This window comes from Agelaius tricolor, unplaced genomic scaffold (assembly GCF_023055355.1).
Source record: "Agelaius tricolor isolate 1412-34295 unplaced genomic scaffold, bAgeTri1.0.p SCAF_2, whole genome shotgun sequence".
NCBI lineage: Eukaryota > Metazoa > Chordata > Aves > Passeriformes > Icteridae > Agelaius > Agelaius tricolor.
The window spans coordinates 34,943,274-34,964,412 of NW_027269262.1; the positions used below are offsets into that span (position 1 = coordinate 34,943,274).

General features: G+C 39.5%; 1 long non-coding RNA gene across 1 annotated transcript; it reads left to right on the plus strand.

Moving 5' to 3' along the window:
- The first annotated feature begins 333 nt into the window (after nt 1–333).
- Nucleotides 334–10,804, plus strand: LOC139604705 (uncharacterized). Its single transcript, XR_011684072.1, has 4 exons — nt 334–461; nt 707–831; nt 9,633–9,781; nt 10,537–10,804. It is a non-coding gene; the product is annotated as an uncharacterized lncRNA (long non-coding RNA).
- The last annotated feature ends 10,335 nt before the right edge of the window (nt 10,805–21,139 follow it).

Consider the following 21,139-nt stretch of genomic DNA (forward strand, 5'->3'; position numbering starts at 1 on the left):
TCACAGGAAATGATTCAGTCAACATTTCTAAACTTTCAATGTGTGTTTTATGGAAGAAACTTGATGTAAATGTTTAGACAGTTATGGTTTTGGAGATAAATATTGCAGTTTTATGTAGTTTGGGTTTTGACGTACCAGAATTGTGGTGCACAGTTGTCAATTTACTGAACATCTAAAGCTGTTCCATCATTGTATTTGATTCCAGTGTGGGATGTATTTTCTGTGGCTAATGAAACATGGTGTTATATTTGGGCATAACAGATTACACATCAGAATATCAGAGAAAAATTATCTTTTAATGACCTGGGATTCCCTCTGCACTGCTGGAAGAGAATTTGCCTGGGCTGCCACACTGTTTTCCTTAATCGTTTGTCTCCTCATCCTGCAAATACAGTGCTTCAGTGATATGACCTCTCATGGCAGGTTATCTTCTGCCCTAAACAAGCTCACTGGTTTAGAAGGTAAAGTTCAAATATTTCTTGCTTCTCATTTTAGTTTCATTAATTAAAATAGGCAGAGTATTGATAAGTCAAAATTCACCTTTCTTATGTTAGTTGCTTGTAGTTAAAGTGTTGATTGTGTTTTTAAAATAATTTTTCCAATAAGATTTAAAAAAATGTTTTACTTGATAAGTAAATGGACCTGCAGTGTGCTTCAAAGGCATTAAATCAGTGTTATTGTTCCTGTACCAAACTCTTATCCTTAGGTATATTTCTGTGAAGAAGGCTTGCTACCAGCAGCATGATAGACAGATTCTGCCTTCAACCATATAATTTCTGTGTGCTTAACTTGTCTGTAGAGAAAAATAATCCCAGGAGACAGCTTCTACAGGTAAGCAAGTGTGTTCCCACACTCTGTTTGTGTGAGGGAATCAGTGTTTGAACCTGAGACAGTGGTAGAACAGGGTGTTGAATGTTTCTGGCTGTAACAGGTGAGGACAGACGTGAAGACTGGTTCTTTATGGTCCTAGGTTCTCCCCTAGGGGTGGGCTACACTGGAAAGATGGGAAAAGAGACCCCTCTGAATGACCAGGATGAATCAGCCACCCTATGCACCATCGGGCACCAGAGGGTGACCAAAGAATTGGGTTCTGTCTGGGCTGTGCTGTAGCAGGTGTGGGTGCCCAGGTGCTGGCAGGGGATGCTGCAGGGATCTCTGTGGCAAGCAGCCAGGGCTGCCCTTTGCTGGCCACAGCCCATTCCAGACAAATCCAATGGCCCCACCACAGCCCTTGGTGGGGTGGTGGTGCTTCAGAAATAATGTGTGTAAGAAAGGGAAAAATGCTGCCTGGCATTGAGTGGTGAGGAAAAATATGAGAGAAACAGCCCTAAGAGCCCTGAGGCAAGAGCAGCAGGAGCAGAGGAGGTGCTCCAGTTGTCCAAGCAGAGACTCCCCTTCAGTTCTTAGAGAAAACCATGGTGATGGAGGTTGACCTCCTTCGGCCCATGGGGAGCAGAAATCCACACTGCAGCTCATGGAGGATCCCATGCTGCAGCAGTCTTATCCTGAAGGAACTGCAGCACAGGTGAAGGGCCCAAGTGGAAGAGTCCGTGAATATCTGCAACCCATGAAGGGAACCCAGGCTGGAGCAGAAAACAGCATGAGAAGGAAGGAGCAGCAGAGAGGAGCTATTATGGACTGTCCACAGACCCCATTCCCCATCCTTTATACTGCTTGGTGAGGAGAGGGTAAAGGAGTCAGGGGTAAAGGAGTCAGGGGTAAAGTCCCACTTCTACCTGGGAAGAAGGTAGAAGCAAGGAGTAGATGGTTTTACTTATGTCTTTGTTTCTCGACATCTTATTGTATCCTGGTTTTCCTGTGGCAGTAATTGATGACTGACCTCCTTGTCTTTATCCTTTCTAATTTTTCCCCCTGTCCTGCTGAGGAAGGGGAGTAAGATAACTGCTGGGTGGGCATCTGGCAGCAGAGCAGGTTCAGCCCACCATAAATGCATTTTGTTATATGTGGGGACTATGAATATTCTAATTAAACCAAATACTTGCTGTGTAATTCCTAATGATGAAGTCTTTGATGTTTAATTGTTTTTGAGGGAGATGTAAAGAAAAGCTGAGCAGGAAAGCAGACCTAATATTGAATAGATACTCAAAGAGCAAAATGAACACAGGTAGCTTTCACTGAAAATTGTCTTAATTTTCTTGTAAGATTTGTAAAGACAATGTTTCTTGATTTTGTTTGTATCTCTAGGGTGAATTTTCTTAAGTAAAAGGCAATAAATAGTAAAAAAAAAAAAAAAAAAAAAATCACAATGCTAGTGCTATGTAGCAGAAAACCCCAACCAAGCCCCCAAAGTTTTAAAAATGAAAATGTGTCCTTTGTTCAACAGCCTGTAATAGCTAGCTTTGATAATTCAGTCCTGAAGCTTTTGCATTTCCTTTTAAAAATTTTAAACTTAGTATTGATATGGCCACTTGATAGTCTTCTTGAAAGGACAGAGAAAAGCATCCTTATAGGGCTTATACCCTGTATTCAGTTTTGTAATTTATAGCATTTTTTTTAAAGTGCACTATTCTTTGTGAAATTTCACAGGCAGCAGATGGCCAGAAATAAATTATTTTTACAACAAAACAAAAAATTCCTTTAGTATCACTGATACATGCAATTAATTGAAACTTAAAGAAACTACTGTTAATTAACTTTCAAGCTTGCCTCCTTCAGTTATAAATCCTTTTCAAAGTATTTGTTGCCAACTAATGTTCACTTTTCCTGCAGAATACTTACTACTATTAATATAACATTGGCTTAAAGTAAATAATGTAGTGATTATCATAACTAAGGTATAATATTGAAATTGTTGAGAGTGTATGCACATAGAAAGTACTGTGACTCATGGCTTATCAGACTAGCTCAAGAAACAAAAAGTTGGGCCTTTTTTTAGTATAATGCTTCTGTAATTCTTCTGGGTCTGTCAAAGACAAAGTAGTTACAACAGCAAATGTAAAATATACATGTCAAGTGAAACAGTGAAAAAGAAATTCTGCATGAAAAATGGGACAGACTCCTTTATCTCCCTTTTTGAACAGATTTTACATTTATCCTGACTTATGTGATCCTTCTCTTTCAGCTAAATTGTGGTAAAATGAGTCCGCAGTAGTACCGTAAAACAGAAAGGAGGAAAATGTTAAGCTTCTGTCATAGTGAAGTTAATAGAAATTCATCAAGGACAAATGCCAAGCCCTGTGCCAGGGAAGGAGGGACCCCATGGGGACCACAGGCTGGCTACAGAGGGAGCAGCTCTGTGGAAGAGGCCTGGAAGGGTCATGGACATCAGGTTGAGCAGGATCCAGCAATGTGTCCTGGCAGCAAGGGTGGCCAACAGCATCCTGGGCTGTAGCAATGGGAGTGCAGTGAGTGGCTGAAGGGAAGTGATTATTCCCGTATGCTCAGCACCTGTTAGACCACATTTGGATACTGTGTTCAGTTTGGGGCCCTTGCAAACAAGAAGGAAAGTGGTAAACTGGTGTGGGTTATTGGAGGACCACAATCGGGGACTGGAGTGCTTGCCCAGGGGAGAGAGTCTGTGAGTGTGGGGTTTGTTTAGCCTAAGAAGGGGGGAATGTGATGAGGGCTCCTAATAGCAGCATCCCCCCCCTACATGGGCCAAGGTCGTAAAGACAGAGCCTGACGCATCTCAGTGGCACAGTGTGGGGCAGTGGCAGTCAACAAGCAGAAGCTGAGACAAGAGAGGTTCACAGTATGGCTGAGGAGAAACATTTTCACATCAAAGAAACTCAAGGTACTGGAACATGTTTTCCAGAGGAGGTTATCTACTCCCTGTTCTTGAGGATTTTGAAGTCAGATTGAATGGATCCATGAGTCTTGTCCTGCTTTAAGCAAGATATTGGACTTGAGATCTCCTCTAACTTGAATTACCCTGTGATGATAATATTATTGGAGGAGAGACTTTGACAAGTTAGGGAGCATGACAATCACCAGCTGTATGAAGTTCAGCAAGGGGAAGTACCAGATTCTGCACCTGGAGTGGTACAACCCTGGATATACACACTCAGGAATGAGATGCTGGAAAGCAGCGCTGGGGAAAGGGACTTGGGGGTCCTGGTTGATGGCAAGTTGAGTCTGAGCAGTGCCCTGGCAGCCAGGAGGGCCAGGGGTGTCCTGGGGGACATCAGGCCCAGCATTGCCAGCCGGGCAAGGGAGGGGATTGTCCTGCTCTGCCCTGCACTGGGGCAGCCTCATCTCCAGTGCTGGGGACAGTTTTGGGTGCCACAATATCCGGTGTTAAACTGTTAGAGAGTGTCCAAAGAAGGGCAATGAAGATGGTGAAGGGCCTTAAGGAGAGGCTGTATGAGGAGTGCCTGAGGTCACTTCAGGTGCCTTCAGGTCTGTTCAGCCTGCTCTTCAGGAGAAGAGGAGACGGAGGGGAGACCTCATTGCAGTGTACAGCTTCCTCATGAGGGGAAGAGGAGGGGCAGGCACTGATCTTTTCTCTGTGGTGACCATTGACAGGATCCAATAAAATGGCCTGGAGTTGTGTCAGGGGACGTTTATATCAAGAGGTTTATATCAGAGGAGATTGAATATCAGGAAAAGGTTCTTCACCCAGAGGGTGGTTGGGCACTGGAAGAGGCTCCCCAGGAAAGTGGTCACAGCACCAGCCTGACAGAATTCAAGAAGTGTTTGGACAAGTCCAAGTCCTGGCCCTGCACAGGACATCCAAAGAGTCACACCATGTGACTCTTGGGGTGTCCCGTGCAGGGCCAGGACTTAGACTTGATGATCCTGATTGATCCCTTCCCTACTTAACATATTTTTTGATGATGATGATAATGATATTTTAAAATTATTTTCTGTGAGAGGTTGAAAGACTATTGTAAAAGAATGTCCTTTCCAGAGTTTACATTCAGTCTCATTTCAAAAGTACCCTTAAGTACTTTTCATTTGTGCTGAATGTGATTTGATATAGATGAAACAAATGGTGTCTGACACAGAAGACTTCAGAGCTTTTAATTCTGTAATTTCAAGACGTGTAGATAATTACATATTTTTCCTCAAATAAAAATAATCCTCTGCTCATTTTGGCAAATATTTATTCATCTCTGCTGTTTTAATTGGCAATTAAATGAATGGAGCATGACTTCTTTATCAAATAAATACTTACTTTAGAAATTAAGGGTATAATTTGAAAATAAAATGTAATCTTTGAGTAGAACAGATTGCTAATATTCAACAACTATTCATTATCTATTTTCACTTTATGTCTTGGCTGTTTAAAAGGATATAAGAATATATTCCTTAACTCAGCATTAGATGCAGGAGCTACATTTTCTGGTTGGAAGTTCTTGAACAGACCTTACAATAGGCTCAAGTGAGCTAAAAATAAACTTCTAGCAGTTCATATTAGCTGGGTAATAACAGGCAACAGCAAAAAGAAGTATCCAGCTATGATGAAAACAGGAAGCACATTTCACAATCTGCCCTTTCCAGATAGGTATGAATTCTTAAAGGCTTAACTAAAATAATAATCCCTCAAAGATTTTAATAAAAGCAGAGAGTTTTCTATTGTTCATAGCTGAGTGGAGACGAAAAACATGCACCCCAGTACATTGTGAAAGATCTGCTGTGTCCTGGGAAACAACACTATTTCCATTTAGTTCTTGGTAACCCTGATTCAATTTTAAGTAATGGATTTGATCCTGCAAAGGCTGAGCATCTGAGACTTATCCAGCAAAACTGCATGGTGCTCTTAAGCCTGGGAGCATTGTGAGATGGAAACCCAGAAGGTGACCCCTGACAGACTTGAGTGAGAAAAGTGCTGAGCTTCTGTCATTGATGCTGAAGGTATCTGTGCTCCAGCACTTCCCAGAAACCATGTTCCCTCTCTGAAGCAGTAGCATCCTCTTCACCTTTTCTTGGCAGGTAGATGTGGCAACAGGGTCTTTTCCTTAGAAGTGAAGAGGGAAGCCCTGGCTAGATCTAGATGAAGCCCTAGCTAGATCTAGACCAACTCAAGAGAGGTTTTGGTGCAGACATAATATTCATTTTATTTCTCTGGTCAGGGAGGGAAATGAAACAATGCCCCTGATGCCAACGCAAGGTATCTACAAAAGATCTGTGTTTTCTCAAGCCCTTTTTCTGTTTGTGAGGTTATAAAAAGTAGTGAAAAGTTATCAAGTGCAGAACCAAATATTTGGTATATCCAAATTCCTGTTGTCCTAAGTCTGACACTGTTCTGAGTACCTAAGTGTTTTGGATGCAGGACCATCTTGTTTGCATTTTTGAGGGTTAACACTTTTTCTGATATGTAATGGGATAAATTACAGCATCTTAAGCACAAGGTGCTCCTGAAGTGCCCCTTCCTTGGGTCAGGATCCAGCCAGACTGCAGTAACAGAGAGCGTTGCCTGCCCAAGAAGGGCATTCCTCAGCCTAGCTATGACCTTCTTCTGTCCTGGAGTGCTGGCTGATCCCTGCTGTGCCACTGTTGTCCCTGCACCACTGAAATGCCTCCTCAGAGAAGTTCTTACCCACCTTTTGGGAGACTAACCTTTCACACTGTGGCTCTGCCTTTGTAGTATAGGAGTCTCTGTGTATGTGGTAAACATGGTACAACACAGCTTTCTTGACCCTGTGTCTTCTGGATAAATTTGCATGGCAAAGATATGCCATTGTGTATTTCTCATACCAAACAAAATCATGTAAAACCTTTAGGTTTGCTCTGATTTTGGTGTTTTTTATTTAATGCTGCCCATTTGATAAATTGACCTCTGACATTAAGATGTTGGAAAGTCAGAATTGACTATTTCCACACAGCAGGATGGAATGCAGCCATGTTATTAAATAATGACAATGTTGATTTACTGTTATCAAATTCTTCATAGAAGCTAAATGCATTAAACAGTCTGTGCAGGTAATACTGGTATAAACCCAGACCCATAGAGGAACTATTGCCATTATGATCTTATTCTTATCGTACAACTTTGCTGCTTCAGTACATTGGAAAAAGCTGGTACTTTGTGTATTCATTAAATGATTGTATGGTCTGCAAAGGGTCCTTATCATATTTCAGAAGTACATAGCCAAAATGATTATTGTGATATTCAACAGCAGAAAGCTTCTTTGTATACTAGAGATAAGGTTTCCTGTGGAATCTCCTCAGGTTTAAAAATTGGAAGTCACGTCATTGCCTGCTTAATTTGTTTATGTTTAGTTCATGGATTACAATAAGTGCTTCCATTTTTAACCACATCTTGCTCCAATGTATTTCTTTTTGCTGCTTGTTGTGGTTTGGCCCTGGCTAGATGCCAAGTGCCCAACAAGAAGGGAGAGAGAAATAAAGCCCAAGAGAAACAAGGAATGATGGCACAGTGCAATTGGTCCCTAACCCCTGAGTGATGCCCAGCCTGTCTCTGCCAGTGACTGGTGCCTCCCAGCTAACTCCAACCTCGTTTTTGTCCCTTTGGCTAGTTTGGATCAGCAGTCCTGGCTGTGCTTCCCTCCTGCTTCTTGTGCACCTGCTCACTGGCAGAGCATGGACATGGAAAAGTCCCTGACTTAGGGTAAGCATGATGGGTTGAGGTAGCAACAAATCTGATCAGAACATGCTAGAGCAAGTTGGTTTAATTAGTTTAATGGTCACACCATTGATTCATTTTCTCTCGAAGTAGGTCTGCTGTTCTTAAAGTTGCATTATATGACACCTGACTTGCAGTAGGTGTTCCCCACTGTGCTGTTTGTCATCCGTGCGAACTGGGCGAAGGTTGTCATGTTGTACTTTGTAACCCTGGTTTATGATATTGTAGAATTGCTAGCTTTGAAATGGATCTGGTATTTGTGCTCAGCCTTGCAATCATCTCTATACTTTGGAAGAATCTATCAGAAACTATTAATAGTTGTACTTTTTATTTTTCCTTCTTGGAGACCCAGTCCATGGTGGAGATACATCCCTTCACCTTCCCCTTCTCCTCCAGACTAATTACAACAGCTCTTGAGAATTTTGAATATATTTGGTATGTTGAAACCAGCATGATTGTATTGCTATGTGTCCTGAGTGGGTTCCAGGTCTTGTTTAAGAATAAAAAACTGTTTAAGAATATCACCCAGTGGTCTGCCCTGAAGCCAGATAGTTGTTGGTGGCAGGGTGTATGGGAGAGTATGGGCAAGTGCCAAAGGCTGTGGGCACTTCCAGTGTTTCAGAACTTCATCCTTGAACAAGTGCAGGATCTGGAAAAGCTAGTAAAATATTTGGAAAAAGCGTGCTGTCACCCTGGCAAATCCAGAGAGACAAAAATCACTGCAAAGTGTTGGGCCATAGCTAAGGCCTTCCAAGTCCTGTCCAACCACATTCATTACCCTCAAGGGGAGGAAAAGGTCTCTGGATGAGACAACAAAACAACATCCCATGTTCCAACCCCTGGGACAGGCACTGCAGCTGAACCAGAGTGCCAGCCTGTGCCCTTATACACAGGGAAGAAGTGGAGCCATTGTTTTTAGTAAAGGGGGGCTAAGCAAAACCACCACAAGAACCTGAGGAAGAGGCAGAAAAGGAGGCAAGCACTGCATCCCTTTGCCTGAGCAAGCTCCAGCATATGCAAAGTGTTTTAGCTGTCAATCAGATGAGCACATCTGGCTGCCTAGGTGATGGGGCGATGAGAGGAATTAGAGAGTAAGAAAGCCAAAGAGCTGGGATCATTTTCTAGGGAAGGGGGCATTGGCAAGGCATTTGGAAAAGGGATGCAAGTCCTCAGCCACTGGAAGCAACTCCTGTCAAGGGTGAAGGAAAGGTATCCTTTCAAGGAAGATATTTATGTCACTCAGGAAAATGGACTACCACGGAGAGAAGTATCCAGTACCTGAGGAAATTAGCCATGCTAGAGATGATTTATTATGAGCTGAACAATGTGCAGCCACCCACAGATCCAGAAGTCCAATTCACATGTCCCCTGTGGCAGAATCTGTGTGTATTTAGCAAAACACAGGAAGGGTGATAATGTATTGGAAAGTGTGGGACTTGAGCATGACATAACTGAAATAGAGTAAGGGGTGGGTTCTGTCCTGGTTTCAGCTGGGATAAGGGTAATTTTCCTCCTAGTACTTGGTACAATGCTGTATTTTGGATTTAGTAGGACAGTAATGTTGATAATATGGTGATGTTTTAGTTGTTGCTAAGAAGTGCTTACCCTAAGTCAAGGAGATTTCAGTTTCTCATGCTCTGCCAACAAGGAGGTGCACAAGAAGCCTGGAGGGAGCATGGCCAGGATGGTGCTGTTTAGCCTAGGAGTGTATGGGGATACAGCTGCTGAAAGTTGCTTTGACGAAACTTTTTTTGGATCCTGAGGAAGCTGGGTAAAAAGACCTAGTAAAGTTAAGTTCCTTTGACAGTGGAAAAGGAACTTAACTTTACTAGGTCTTTTTACCTTTATTTTGCCTCCTTGTGAAAGACTCCCTCTTAAAATTGTGGTGGGGTTTTGAAGCCTTGGAGAGTTCTCCACCATCTGCTGTCAAAAAACCATAATTAAGCTGCAAAGACTTAAGGACTGACACTAAGATGGCACAGTCTCAGTGGTTTTGACAGATGAACATGGAGAAATGCCAAATTATGAGAATTGTGGGTGAGGTCCTGTCTCTGAAGAGCTGTTTTATTGTTCCTGCTGACAGAATACGGAGGAGGGAGAGAGGCAAGGAGACCTTTCTGACTGCAGTTGCTTGTCCCTTGCAAAGTGCCTGTTGGAAGTGCTGCTGCAATGGATTGTGGTCAAAAAATGCCCCTCAGCTGCTGCTTGGAGGGAATGGGCAACTACAGAAAGGTAAGTGACTAAAGAAAGGCATGGGACAAGGAAAGAGCACATCTGGAAGAAGAGATCTAGAAATAAAGCTGTAACTGCAAATGACATTGACAGAATTTTGACATGTTAGCGCACAGATGAAGAAGTACTTATTATTTTCCAACATAAGTTTTGAAAGGATTGAAAAAAATATTTATACAGTTTTCTGTATACTCTATATATACACCCCTTGCTGTACTTTATACCCCACCCCCCAAAATTCTTTAAAAAATGCAATCTGAAATATCAACAAAGATAAATATTTTTAATAAAATGGGCATTTAATGAAAAAAATTACCAACTTGGTTTGAATTTTTTTTCAAAATTACTGATCAAAAATCCTTGAAACTTCTTACTATATTCCCTAGTTTTCCTACTGCAGTGCAGGATCATTCCCAAATATTTGTCAATTCTAGTGTTTATCTAATCTACAAGTATATGTAATAATTTAGTTTCAGCGACCAATTAAAAGTTTTTTGTACTGTTGAAATTCAATGCTCATAGCTTAGTTTTTCCTTGATATTTGTATAGTACTGTCTTGTATCTCTCTAAATTATTCTGCTTATGAACCAGTGTGGAATTTGCACATTTTAAATATTTGTTGTAGATGTAATTGTAATTTTATGTCATTTAATCAACACTATACATGTATTTTCTTTTCGTTTAGTCACCCCTAATTATTTTTGCAGCTTTCCTTTGAACTTAATCCAATTTGTCTATGCTTTTCTGGTAATTAGGTGCTGATAGCAGAAGAGCATTTGGACAAATTCCACCTGTTATGTGAAGAATCATCTCCTTTTATTTCTTCAAACCTGTGTCTTGCTAGCTCTCATTAATGCCCCTAATTCTTCTGTTTGAAAAACCAGCAGCCACTTGATTTCTAGCCACATTTCCACAGGTAGTGTGATCGTTTTGCATTCTGCAATCCCTTCATGGTTCATTTATTTTGACCTCCCCAAGTGCTTGCCTTATTATTTTTGTGTAGGAAATAAGTTAAGTTTGTTCTGCTCGTGGTTTCCGGGGCAGTGTGGTTTTCTTTCCTCATCATTAGAACTACCTCTGTTTTTCTCTAAGCTTCTACTATTTATTTAGTTATAGAGTCGTTCCCTAACAACTTCGGCGGTTGTTGATGCTTGACCTTTATCTACAATTATGCAAACTGTTGACCTGTTGAAATAGTGTTAGTGTGTCAAAGTGAAGATCTTAAAGGAAAAAACAAAGTTACAGTTTCCTGGGCAATACTAATTTTGGACCCTCTCTCACTTGTACTATGATCACACCTTTTTTTTGCTTTTACACAAGATTCTGTCTCACTAAATGCAAGCATAGGTAACACCAAGCAACAAAAAAAGCTTCATATCTTTTCTTTAGCCTTTAGCTGTATCATCTTTATTTTAAAGACAAGGAAAATATGTCAGAAAAGACTTTTTATGAGATAACAGACTTCTGCTAGCAATTAGGATGAAGTCTGTCAATGTGGAAACTCCCAGCACTGCTCTGGTCTTCAGATCTGGCCATGAGCATGCTTAGGAATGCACGCTTGAGAAAGTGCATGGTGATATCACACCCCTGAAAGTCAGCACTTCAAACAAGACACACCAAAAACTGAGGAGGGAAAAATATTTCTATCTTGTGAGCAGGGGAAATCGGGGAATTTCTGTGAAATCTATGGAAGAGTCAGGCCTGGAAATGAGTTCACTTGTCTTAATTTCTGCTTCCTAAGCTTTACATCTGCTCTCACCATGAAGTCCCTCTGCCAGGCTCCTGTAATGCATGAAGCCATGTAGAAAATGAGGCAGGGACAGAATCAAGACTATTGGTTGCCCTGGTCTGTGTGTACATACCCTTCTTTCTGTGAGCTGTGTCAGACCCAGGAGAGTATCAGAAAAACAGAGTAATTCCCTGAGGTGGTAGGGATTTCCTTCGTCTCACTGTGGATTATCCCGTAATAGCCAAATATGTACGATTGTAAACTGCATAATATTTTATCAAATGTCAGACAAGAACCTTAAACCTCTCAATGAAAGATTATCAAAGTTCTGGGCAAAGGGAGAAAAATTAGCAGGTGATTTGAAATGATTTAGAAATCAGATCTTGAGGACTGGTCTCTCACAGAGTAGTTGGATAAAGAAACAAAACGTGCAACTACTATACACTATCGTAAGGGTTCTGTGTTATCATTTAAAGTGAGATAGTTCAAGGAAGTATCTGAGGAAGATTATTCCTTCCAGATCACAGCCATAGAAGGATGCCAGGACAAATGAGAAAATTTTGTATTCAATGAGGTTTGTAAAAACAAAGAAAAAACCAGGACTCTATTTTGTGAACTTTTCATTAACAAGTGTGTACACTGGGTACTGGGTAGGGTGGTTCTGCAGGTTTTTTTTAGCAATGTAGATTTTGGCCATCCTTGATTGTTCCACTAACACATTTATTTGTTCATTGCTCATGGTCCTGCTATGATGAAAGGACTCTATCTTTTGGCATCCAGTAATATTTTTGCTTTGATCCTGTAACCAAATGATGCTAGCCACAAAATTATTTTAATTTTGTCATTATTTCACGTGGTATACTTATTATTCATTTTGGTTCTGGCACACACAGCATGGAAACCTAAACCAAATAACCACTAATGTCTTTGCAATAATGTCAAGCAATATTTGGCAATTATTTCACTGTATGTTTTTGGAAGGTGTATGACACTGACCTGATTTCAAATGGGAACAATTATGAGTTTATGAAACCAAGCATGGAAATATAAACTAAACAGCCAGTCATCTCCAGCAGGAACCCAGCAATTATATTCTTCCAAAATATTTAGTTTCAACTGGAAGTCAATACACAACAAGTATGGGGTGAATAGGAGGCCTACTAAAGAGGCTAAGAAGGTGGCTAGGCAGGACTCTGTTTTGACCTTTATATTTTGCCTTAATTCTGTTTCATGTTAGAGTAGTTAACTGGATTTTGCAGCATCCTTGAAATCATTGAGCCTGCTGTACAATAATTAAAAGAATGTTGATTGATGTGTGTAGCTTATTGGAAGCCACTGATATACAAAGAGTGCCTTAGAGGGAGTTATATGCAAACCTTGAGTCTTATATCACAATGAATTTTTAAAATCAGTTTTTGACCTTGCTAAATGAAAAAAGATTATTCCAAAATATTGGCATCCTATACAGGTGAGTCTAGTAGGTAGGGTAAGAAACTAATACACTGTTTATGGAAAGAATAGTTGATACTGCCTGACTGAGGGCACAGTCTAGGTAAAAAGGTATGGAGTAATATAATATCAGTCTTGATAGAACATCTGTAATGGCTAATATTATTGACATGTAAGAGTTAGGAAAGTTTGGGACAGAAACAGTTAAGTTACTTGGTAAGGAGCAAGATAGCTAGTTCAGGGCCTTTAGTCTGGTTAGATTTGATTTCAAATCTCAAATCCTTATTTCATTTTAGGATTAGTTTACATGTCTTCATCAGCCAGGTAACACTATCCATTTTTTATAACTTAAATATAGAACCAAAAAGATTCATAATATCAACATCAACTAGGTGATAGGTTTTGAGTCATGAATGTGGTTGTAGATGATGGTATTGTTATTGTTATCATCCTCATCATCATTGCCATCATCCTCAGATTTCACAAGATCATTTCAGATTTTCACAAGATCTCCAGTCAAACTTGTTTAATCTGGATTTAGGTGATAATACTTTCTGCCAGATCCTAGTGATTAAGCTTAGTGGGGATAGGTACATAAACTATATCTCAGTCACATTTTCTTGTGGATACTTGAAGTTTTATTTTGCTTAGGATAGTCTCAAATCTGCCAAGATATAAGAATTGTTAGGTAGTTTTCTGTTGAATTCTGTGATGGCCTAAGAAGATGTTGCTTGGGCTGTGTTCTTTTCACATCACTAACATTCAGAAGTGGAGTGGCAGTTCCACAAATAAATATACAGCTTCAACATAAAAGAAACTTTCTGGAAAATCTGAAAAACCATTTGCCAGAGATGAAGTATTAGATGGTAGAAGTGCTACTTTGATTTTGTTGCACCAGTCCAGGTTTCAGGTGCAAGAGTTCAATTTTAACAGGATAGTTCCAACCCTGAAACCAAATGTTGTCTCTGAATTACTGGTTAGTTTAAGATAACATATGCAACAAACCTTTATGTCTGTCCAGAGGTATTTAAAATTAATTACAAATAGCTGCTATTAAAAGTTTTCCAAAAGAATGGACGTCTCTGGTTTGCACTGTTGGGGAAAATGCTGTCATATTACCCAATTAAAACCCTTACGAACCATAATTACTACTGATTGCCCTAACCTCTCAGTTTTACCTGGCAAAAAGAAACATGGAGTGTTGTTCCTGTTACTCTTTTCCTTGCTCCTGAATCTCCACAAGAATGTCTAGCTGAGGTGGCTACATGGAATTTTGGTGTAAACAGCACCACATTTTCTCCTGCCAAATCCAGATGGTTCATACATGCAGGTGAAGTGTTGCTCTCACTGGTTTTTGTGATACCGTTCTCAGACTGCTATCAGCCACATGTGTTAGGGAAGTGGGAAGAACTTGAACTGTCATTCTCAGCAGGCATAGATATTTGTTGGTGAAACACCTCAGCATATTGATTTTCTGGCTTACAATATGAAAGAAACTATTTTACTTTGACATTTAACTCAACACTCGAAAATTGTGGCCTCTGGTTTCTAATAGATGAATCCTAAAGAGGTATTATGAACAAATTAAAATCTACTGTAATTTCTCTCCAAGCATTCATTGTCTGCAGGAGGGATGGATAAACAATTTTCAGTAATAATTTAAATCACATAAAATATTAGTTATAATGAATTCTTAAAAAAATATTCTATACAGTTTTTATTCCCAACTGCCATTCTTTGTCATGAAAAAGTACTTTTGATATATATGTAGGGCCAATTCAATCTTGTCTTTTTGTTAGCTCAAAAACTTGACTTTGAATGTGGAGAAAATGCAATAGGTGGAACCTTCCTAGACCTGCAAATTACTTCAAATTTGTTTTGCCCAACATTTACAATAGCTAAAATTCTTTTAGTAATGTCTACTCGTTGTTATTTAAATTGTAGACACTGAAAATCACACAGCTGTGTGGTGAAGGGACAAGGGAACATATGCATTGCTGGAAGAGAGTTGGCTCTATAAGGAGTTTCCTATTTAAATATTTACTTAAATACTTAAATACTTAAATGAATACTTAAATATGTTTGAATGTTTTCATTTCTATATCACAGAAGCACATTAATTATGTTAAAATACAGTAAGAGGGGTAAAACCAATCTACTTTCCCTAATTCTGAAGAGCAGAAATTGATGGCTGTCTTGGTGGCCTTTTGCTTTCTTCAGAGTCTCCCAGAAGATGTTGCAGTTGTTAAATCTGGGAATTGCTCATAGCAGAACTGATAAAGGAAATGATTTATGAATCAAAGGCATTGCTGGACAGTGTCAACAAATGGCCTGTCAGTTTTGTAAGACCTATTATTAATGACTGTTTTGAGTTCTTAAATGGGACTTTGTCACAAAACAACTTTTGGGGTAGTCTTCTGCAAAATGGTGAATATCCTCCATTTCCTCCTTAAATTTTCCAGGATTGTTTTGTTTCCTCCTTCGTGCTTTGTAAGGCTCAGGGTGACGAATGCAGTATTCAGCTATTCTGGCATCCAAACATTTCAAACAGTATGTCTGTGCTCAGAAAGTCTTATTTTTAAGTGAAGTGTTCTTTTATTGATACCTTGTTTAATATAGTCCTACCATTCAAATTCAAGTTGGTGAACATTCCGAAAATATTTGCACAGAAACACTTCCATTTTTATCCTGCCCTGGTGAAGAAATCCTTGCATTAAGCAAATCTATTTTCTTTCAACCCTCCTCCAGTCTGCTGGAAGCCAATGGGCTGATGGATGTTGCAGGATGATGTTGCTGTTCTTGCTGCCAGGCTGAGGAAAGGTCTGTCCACAAAAGCCTTCTCCTGTCTACAGTCACGTGCATGTGCTGTTGTCTCTCTTTCTCCCTGAGCTGAGAGAAGCTTCTTCAGAAAAGGGATCCATGTTGGCCCCTTGGCAGTCTCCAGAAATGCCCATTGCTGGGATGTGCACAGACTCTGTTCAGATTGATTGCTTGGATGTTGTGCCTAGCTTTACTTGCAGCAGGAAGTTTTTGAATGTATTTGGTAATCCAGTTATAGCTTGAAACTTGGGGTGTGGGATTTATTAGCTGCTGTTCTAATTAAAATTGCTGCATCAAAAAACCTCCCTTTTGCTGCATCAAAAAACCACGGTTGTCTGATGAATGCTGAAATGAGGTGCTTCCTTTTTGAAAAGTCTGTCACACAAGACCTGAAATAAAAGCCTCTAGTCAAAAAGCATGTATTGCAGATATTTATAATTTGGCTCAGTTAAAAAATATTAAATTGCTACATTTTTAATGTAAAGATTTGGAAAAAACAAGATAAATTTCTAAATGAGGTAGACTGATTTCTCCCAGAGACTACCTGCATTGTGTTAGTTCCACTGTGGTAACTTTTAAATGTTATTTTTATGTGCTACTCAAAATATTTTACAAAATCTTTTCCCCAGCATATTTCAATAGAAGGATCAATTATCTGAAAAGGTACAGTGGGCTTCTTTTTTCAGTACTTTTGACAGGTATTTCTCATAACTCTAGGCTCTGGTACCAGCCCTGAATAATGGAAAGGAAACATTGTTAAATGAGAGGTGTTAAAAACCAAAGCAATTAGCTGTGAGTATAAGCCACCCAATTCAGCTTTTTTATATACATACTTTATGTAATCTTCAAGAACAGTTTTTCTTAGATGCAAAACTGCTGTTATAATATTTGTCTGTGATGTGTAAGCTTGACAGACAGAAGAGCTAAAAATGTCCCTTGTGTTGTGTGAAAACACTTGGAGAATACTTGGAAAGATGTAAACTTGCAAAACAATTGCTTCTTTGTTTCTTGCAAACTTCAGTAAACTTGAAATTCCCCGAATGTCAAATAACTAAATTATTTATTACTTAGAATTCACAGTCTCCTTGCCTTCTTAAGCCCCCCTCTTTTTTAATTTTTCTTTTTAAATTTGAAGAAATGTTAATTCATGTGATGAATATTAACTGACAGTTTGGAAGTACTTATACAAGAGTACCTGTATTCCATGGGCTAGTAGTGATAAACAGAAAGATGGCTCTAGTGCTCAAAGACAGAGAAATGTTATAGAGAAATGAATTTGTTCTTGCTAAATAATGGGATTTTACAAGACAAACAAGAGGCTAAAGTTTATAGAAAATTCTTCTATCTGCTAAGAGGTTTGAGATTTAATGAGATTTTAATTTTTTTTTAATAACTTAACCAGAAATTCTGGAATCGCACCACAGTAAAAATTGTAATTGCTTTTATGACATTCAAATCTCTGCTAGTAATTCTAGTTGAATGGACTGCTTAAAATAAATTATTTTTAAGCTGATTTCAAGGTTTGTGGAAGAGACTTGTGCTGTTGTATTGTCTGTCCATCTGCCATTTTGACACTACTATCTTTGCTTTAAGTTATGTGAAAAATTAGGGGCTGCTTGGATGAAAGAGGCTCAGATTTGTGTGCTGCTGAGGAAAGGCTGGGCAGAAAGCTAACACTCCATTCTTTACTAGGCAGCAATGGGCAAAGTGTAACTTTGGACTATCCACATTGCATACACTCTCTTGCCTCTTTTATGGGTTGAAGGGGACCATTTTTCATTAGTTCTCCTTATCACAGAAGAGCTCATTTGAATGGCATTGCTATAGCTACCTGAGCTCCAAAAGACAGGATTTTGAAAACCAATATCATATGCTTTATTAAATTCAAGTCTTAAGTAAGGCTATATATAATCATTTTAATTTCTGAGGTTTCACAAGTAATCCTGCTTAAATATATAGAGAAGATTTATCATAAGTTGTTAGAGCCATTTTTCTTGATTATCACTTACTGAGGCTTCAAAGTACTCACTTTGAAGTGCTTAAAAGCCAAATATGTTTTATTTTTTCTTGCCACAGCATCCAGTAACCTAATAAAAGACAGATTATACTGATTTACTGTGAAGTACAAGGGATAACTAAAATATTAGGGTTGTTTTTACATGTTTGCCCCATAGCTTTGTGAGTTATTCTAGTACTACAGGCAATATAGATAATTTTAAATTACAGGTACAGAACATTAATTTTTTTAAAAAATCATAATTGACTTTAGTATGACAAAGGGCGAGACAGAAAGGGACTTAAGTCTTGAAGCCACAGGGACTCATGGTCATTTGGCATTTCTGCTAGAGGAATCTGTCTAAAGACAGAGTCCCTGGAGAAGCCCTGTCTGCATGGCTTTTGGCAGGAGACCATGAGGATGCTACCCTCAGAACACAATGCTGTCTTGCAGGCAATGTGCAGCTGGCCACTCTAGTGTGCCAGCAGGCTGCCTTTGGCCACTCTAAGCCCCTGGGCATCCTTGGATGCATGCCTGCTGTCCCTCTTGCAGTTCTTCTTAGGGACTGAGACTTCTCCAGGCATCCTTCAGAAGTCAGTCAAGAACTTTTCCTTGGCTTGCCAGCATGCTTTAGGTCATTGCTGAGGCTGTGGATTTCACTCTTTGAGAAAGTTTCAGTGTCAAATCATTTTCCTTTAGATGAGAGCTTAGATCCCATGGAGGGCTCTGAAAGGAAAAGCAGAATAATTTCATTCTGGTTTAACCTGAGAGTCACTGTGATGTGTGTTGGGTGACTGGTGTGTCTGAAAGAGTTGGGCTGATGCACTTGGAAGTCGCTAGAGCAAGTCAGCATCAGTTAGAAATGACAATGCTGTTCTTGCAGTTCTTTCTTTCCCAGGCCAAACCTGGGAGCTACACTTATAAGAAAGAACTTTAATTAAATCCAATCAGGATGGGACAGAAAGCTTACATAGTGACTGAAATGATAGGAAATACTCTGGTTGTAGTATTCTGATTTCTGTAGCACAGCTGCACCATTCTGCAGCCTTAAATTCTTTCTTGCTTCTTAGCAAGCATTAGAAATCACCCAGTTTCTTTCAATCCACTAAATCTTTCAATTATGCTGGAGTCATGGAAATAATTATTGGATCTCAACATACCAGAGTCAAAACATTAATTTAGGAAAGTTATCAGCAACCAAAAATAATGTAAGAATTGCATTAGACTAGACTGATAGTACATAAGGATAATCCTAACTATATATATGTATATATATATAGTAATATATGTAATATTTGGATTGCTGCAATGACTTAGATCCACACTCTTCAAATACTTCACTACATATTATGATTTTGAATACATCTATGAGATATTATTTCTGGGGTTTTTTTTATGGACCTCTTATATCACAATGACCCTGGAAAAGCAAAAAGTCTCCTCCAGTCACAGTAGGAGATGAATGATGGAGATGTAGTGAATGATGAAGATACCATGCAGACCAGCCTGTTTTTCCAAAGAAAATGATGCATAGGAAAGTTAAGTAATTGCTGGTACAGGTATCTGAGGCAAAATTTGGAATGAAGCTCAGATATCCTGTGTCCTGGCTCTCACTATCATTGCTAGGTATTATATACATCACATTTACAGGTCCACTGTATGATATTACTTATAAAATGCAGTGGGTAGAAATTTGTTGATGTTTAATACTTCACCTCTAATACCCTGATGGTTTGGAAGGCTATGTTAAGTTTTCTGGAGCAGATCTGCAGAACTGCATGGAAATACAATGTTTATGAGCAAACCAGCGATGTGGTTTGTTCATTATGGTGGATGTTATAGTTCATGGTGGTGGATGATATAACATTGTAGGATGTTATAGTTATGGTGGATGTTGTAGTTTGCCATCAGTATCTTCTGCTGCAATGTTTCTTCCTTGCTGCGTGACCTCACATGACTGCCAACTCCCCAGCATGTGACAAGTCCCACATGGGTGGTCCACAAGACTCCAGGAGTGGTTCAGTGCTCCAGAGAAGTTTGGGAACTTTGATTTATCCCACAGATAGAAGGGGATTATCAAAGTTTTCTACTGTTTTACTCTCCTGTTAATTGCTGACGATGTTTGTGGAAGAATAGGATCACTGTCTTTTCTGCATGATCAAATGCTGCTGCAGCTGGTGAGAAGGCTAAAGGGTGGAGAAGAATGAAACAACAGCCCCCCTTTCCCCCCTTTCTTTTAGCAGTGTATTTTAATTCTCAATTCATCTTTCAACTTAATAAAGAAAGCTGGGATTGGATTTGTGACAAATCTCCACAACTTTCTTCCTTTTCCTGTGAAGTTAAGATTGTATCTATGCTCAGAAGAAAACTTGAGGGCTTAGTTGTATCTCATGGTATTGTTTTCTAGTTTTATGATACTTTCTTACCCCAGGCAATGTTGAGAAATTTGGATTAAACTTTAGGAAATAATAAATGTTCTGTTGTATCTTTAATGGACTAGACATGTTAGTCCTTGTCTTGGCATGTTGTGGATGGAATAATATGATGTCAACCATGGAAAATCGAAATGTACTCTCTTGTAGGCATTTCTAAATCCTCAAACCAAGGGCACTGAAACAAATAAGGCAAACAGCCCAGAACTGTGGACCAAAGCCCTTCTTCAGAAAGTTCTTTCTTGCAAAGCCCTTTCCATCTCCTACTTTCTGTACTGTGCCAGTGGGCAGTCAGCAGTGTTTCGGCAGTCAGCGGTATTTCTTTGAACACATAGGTTTGAAAGGCCTCATAGAGACTCCTTTTTTCACTGTCTTGGCAATGAATCTGTTTTATCAACATGGATTAGTGGATTAGTTTTGTGCTTGAAAACTATCAATTTCATGCAGTGAGATACAAGTGAAAGTTAGGCTGAAGCTCAGTGATGGATGGTGTTTTATTTTCACTTTGCTGCTGTGATGTTTTGGTCCCTCACAAAAAGAGAATAACGGATTCAAGCGGAGACCTGTTGAGAGAGGGGCAAGTCACTCCTGGAGATCATCTTGAGGGTGTTGAAGGAGAAAGCTTTTATACACGTTGGTTGGGCAGAGGAGGGATGGCTGAGACTGAAAGCTGTCCAAGGAGCAGGGAAATGGCTACGGAGAGCAGGGAGCAAACACACAACTGGGCCTAAGTGATTCTCAGAACTGGGGGGGGGGCACTGCACAGAGTTGAGCTCCAACCTCAAAAAAAAGCCCAAGATTTTTGGGTTGCCAGAAAGCCTAGAAGAAAGGATGTACTTCAGCAGAATAAGATAATCAGAGGACCTTTTGTTGCAAACCATTTTAAAATTTCATTTCTGTCTTACCTAAGGACTTGATTTATACCCATTATT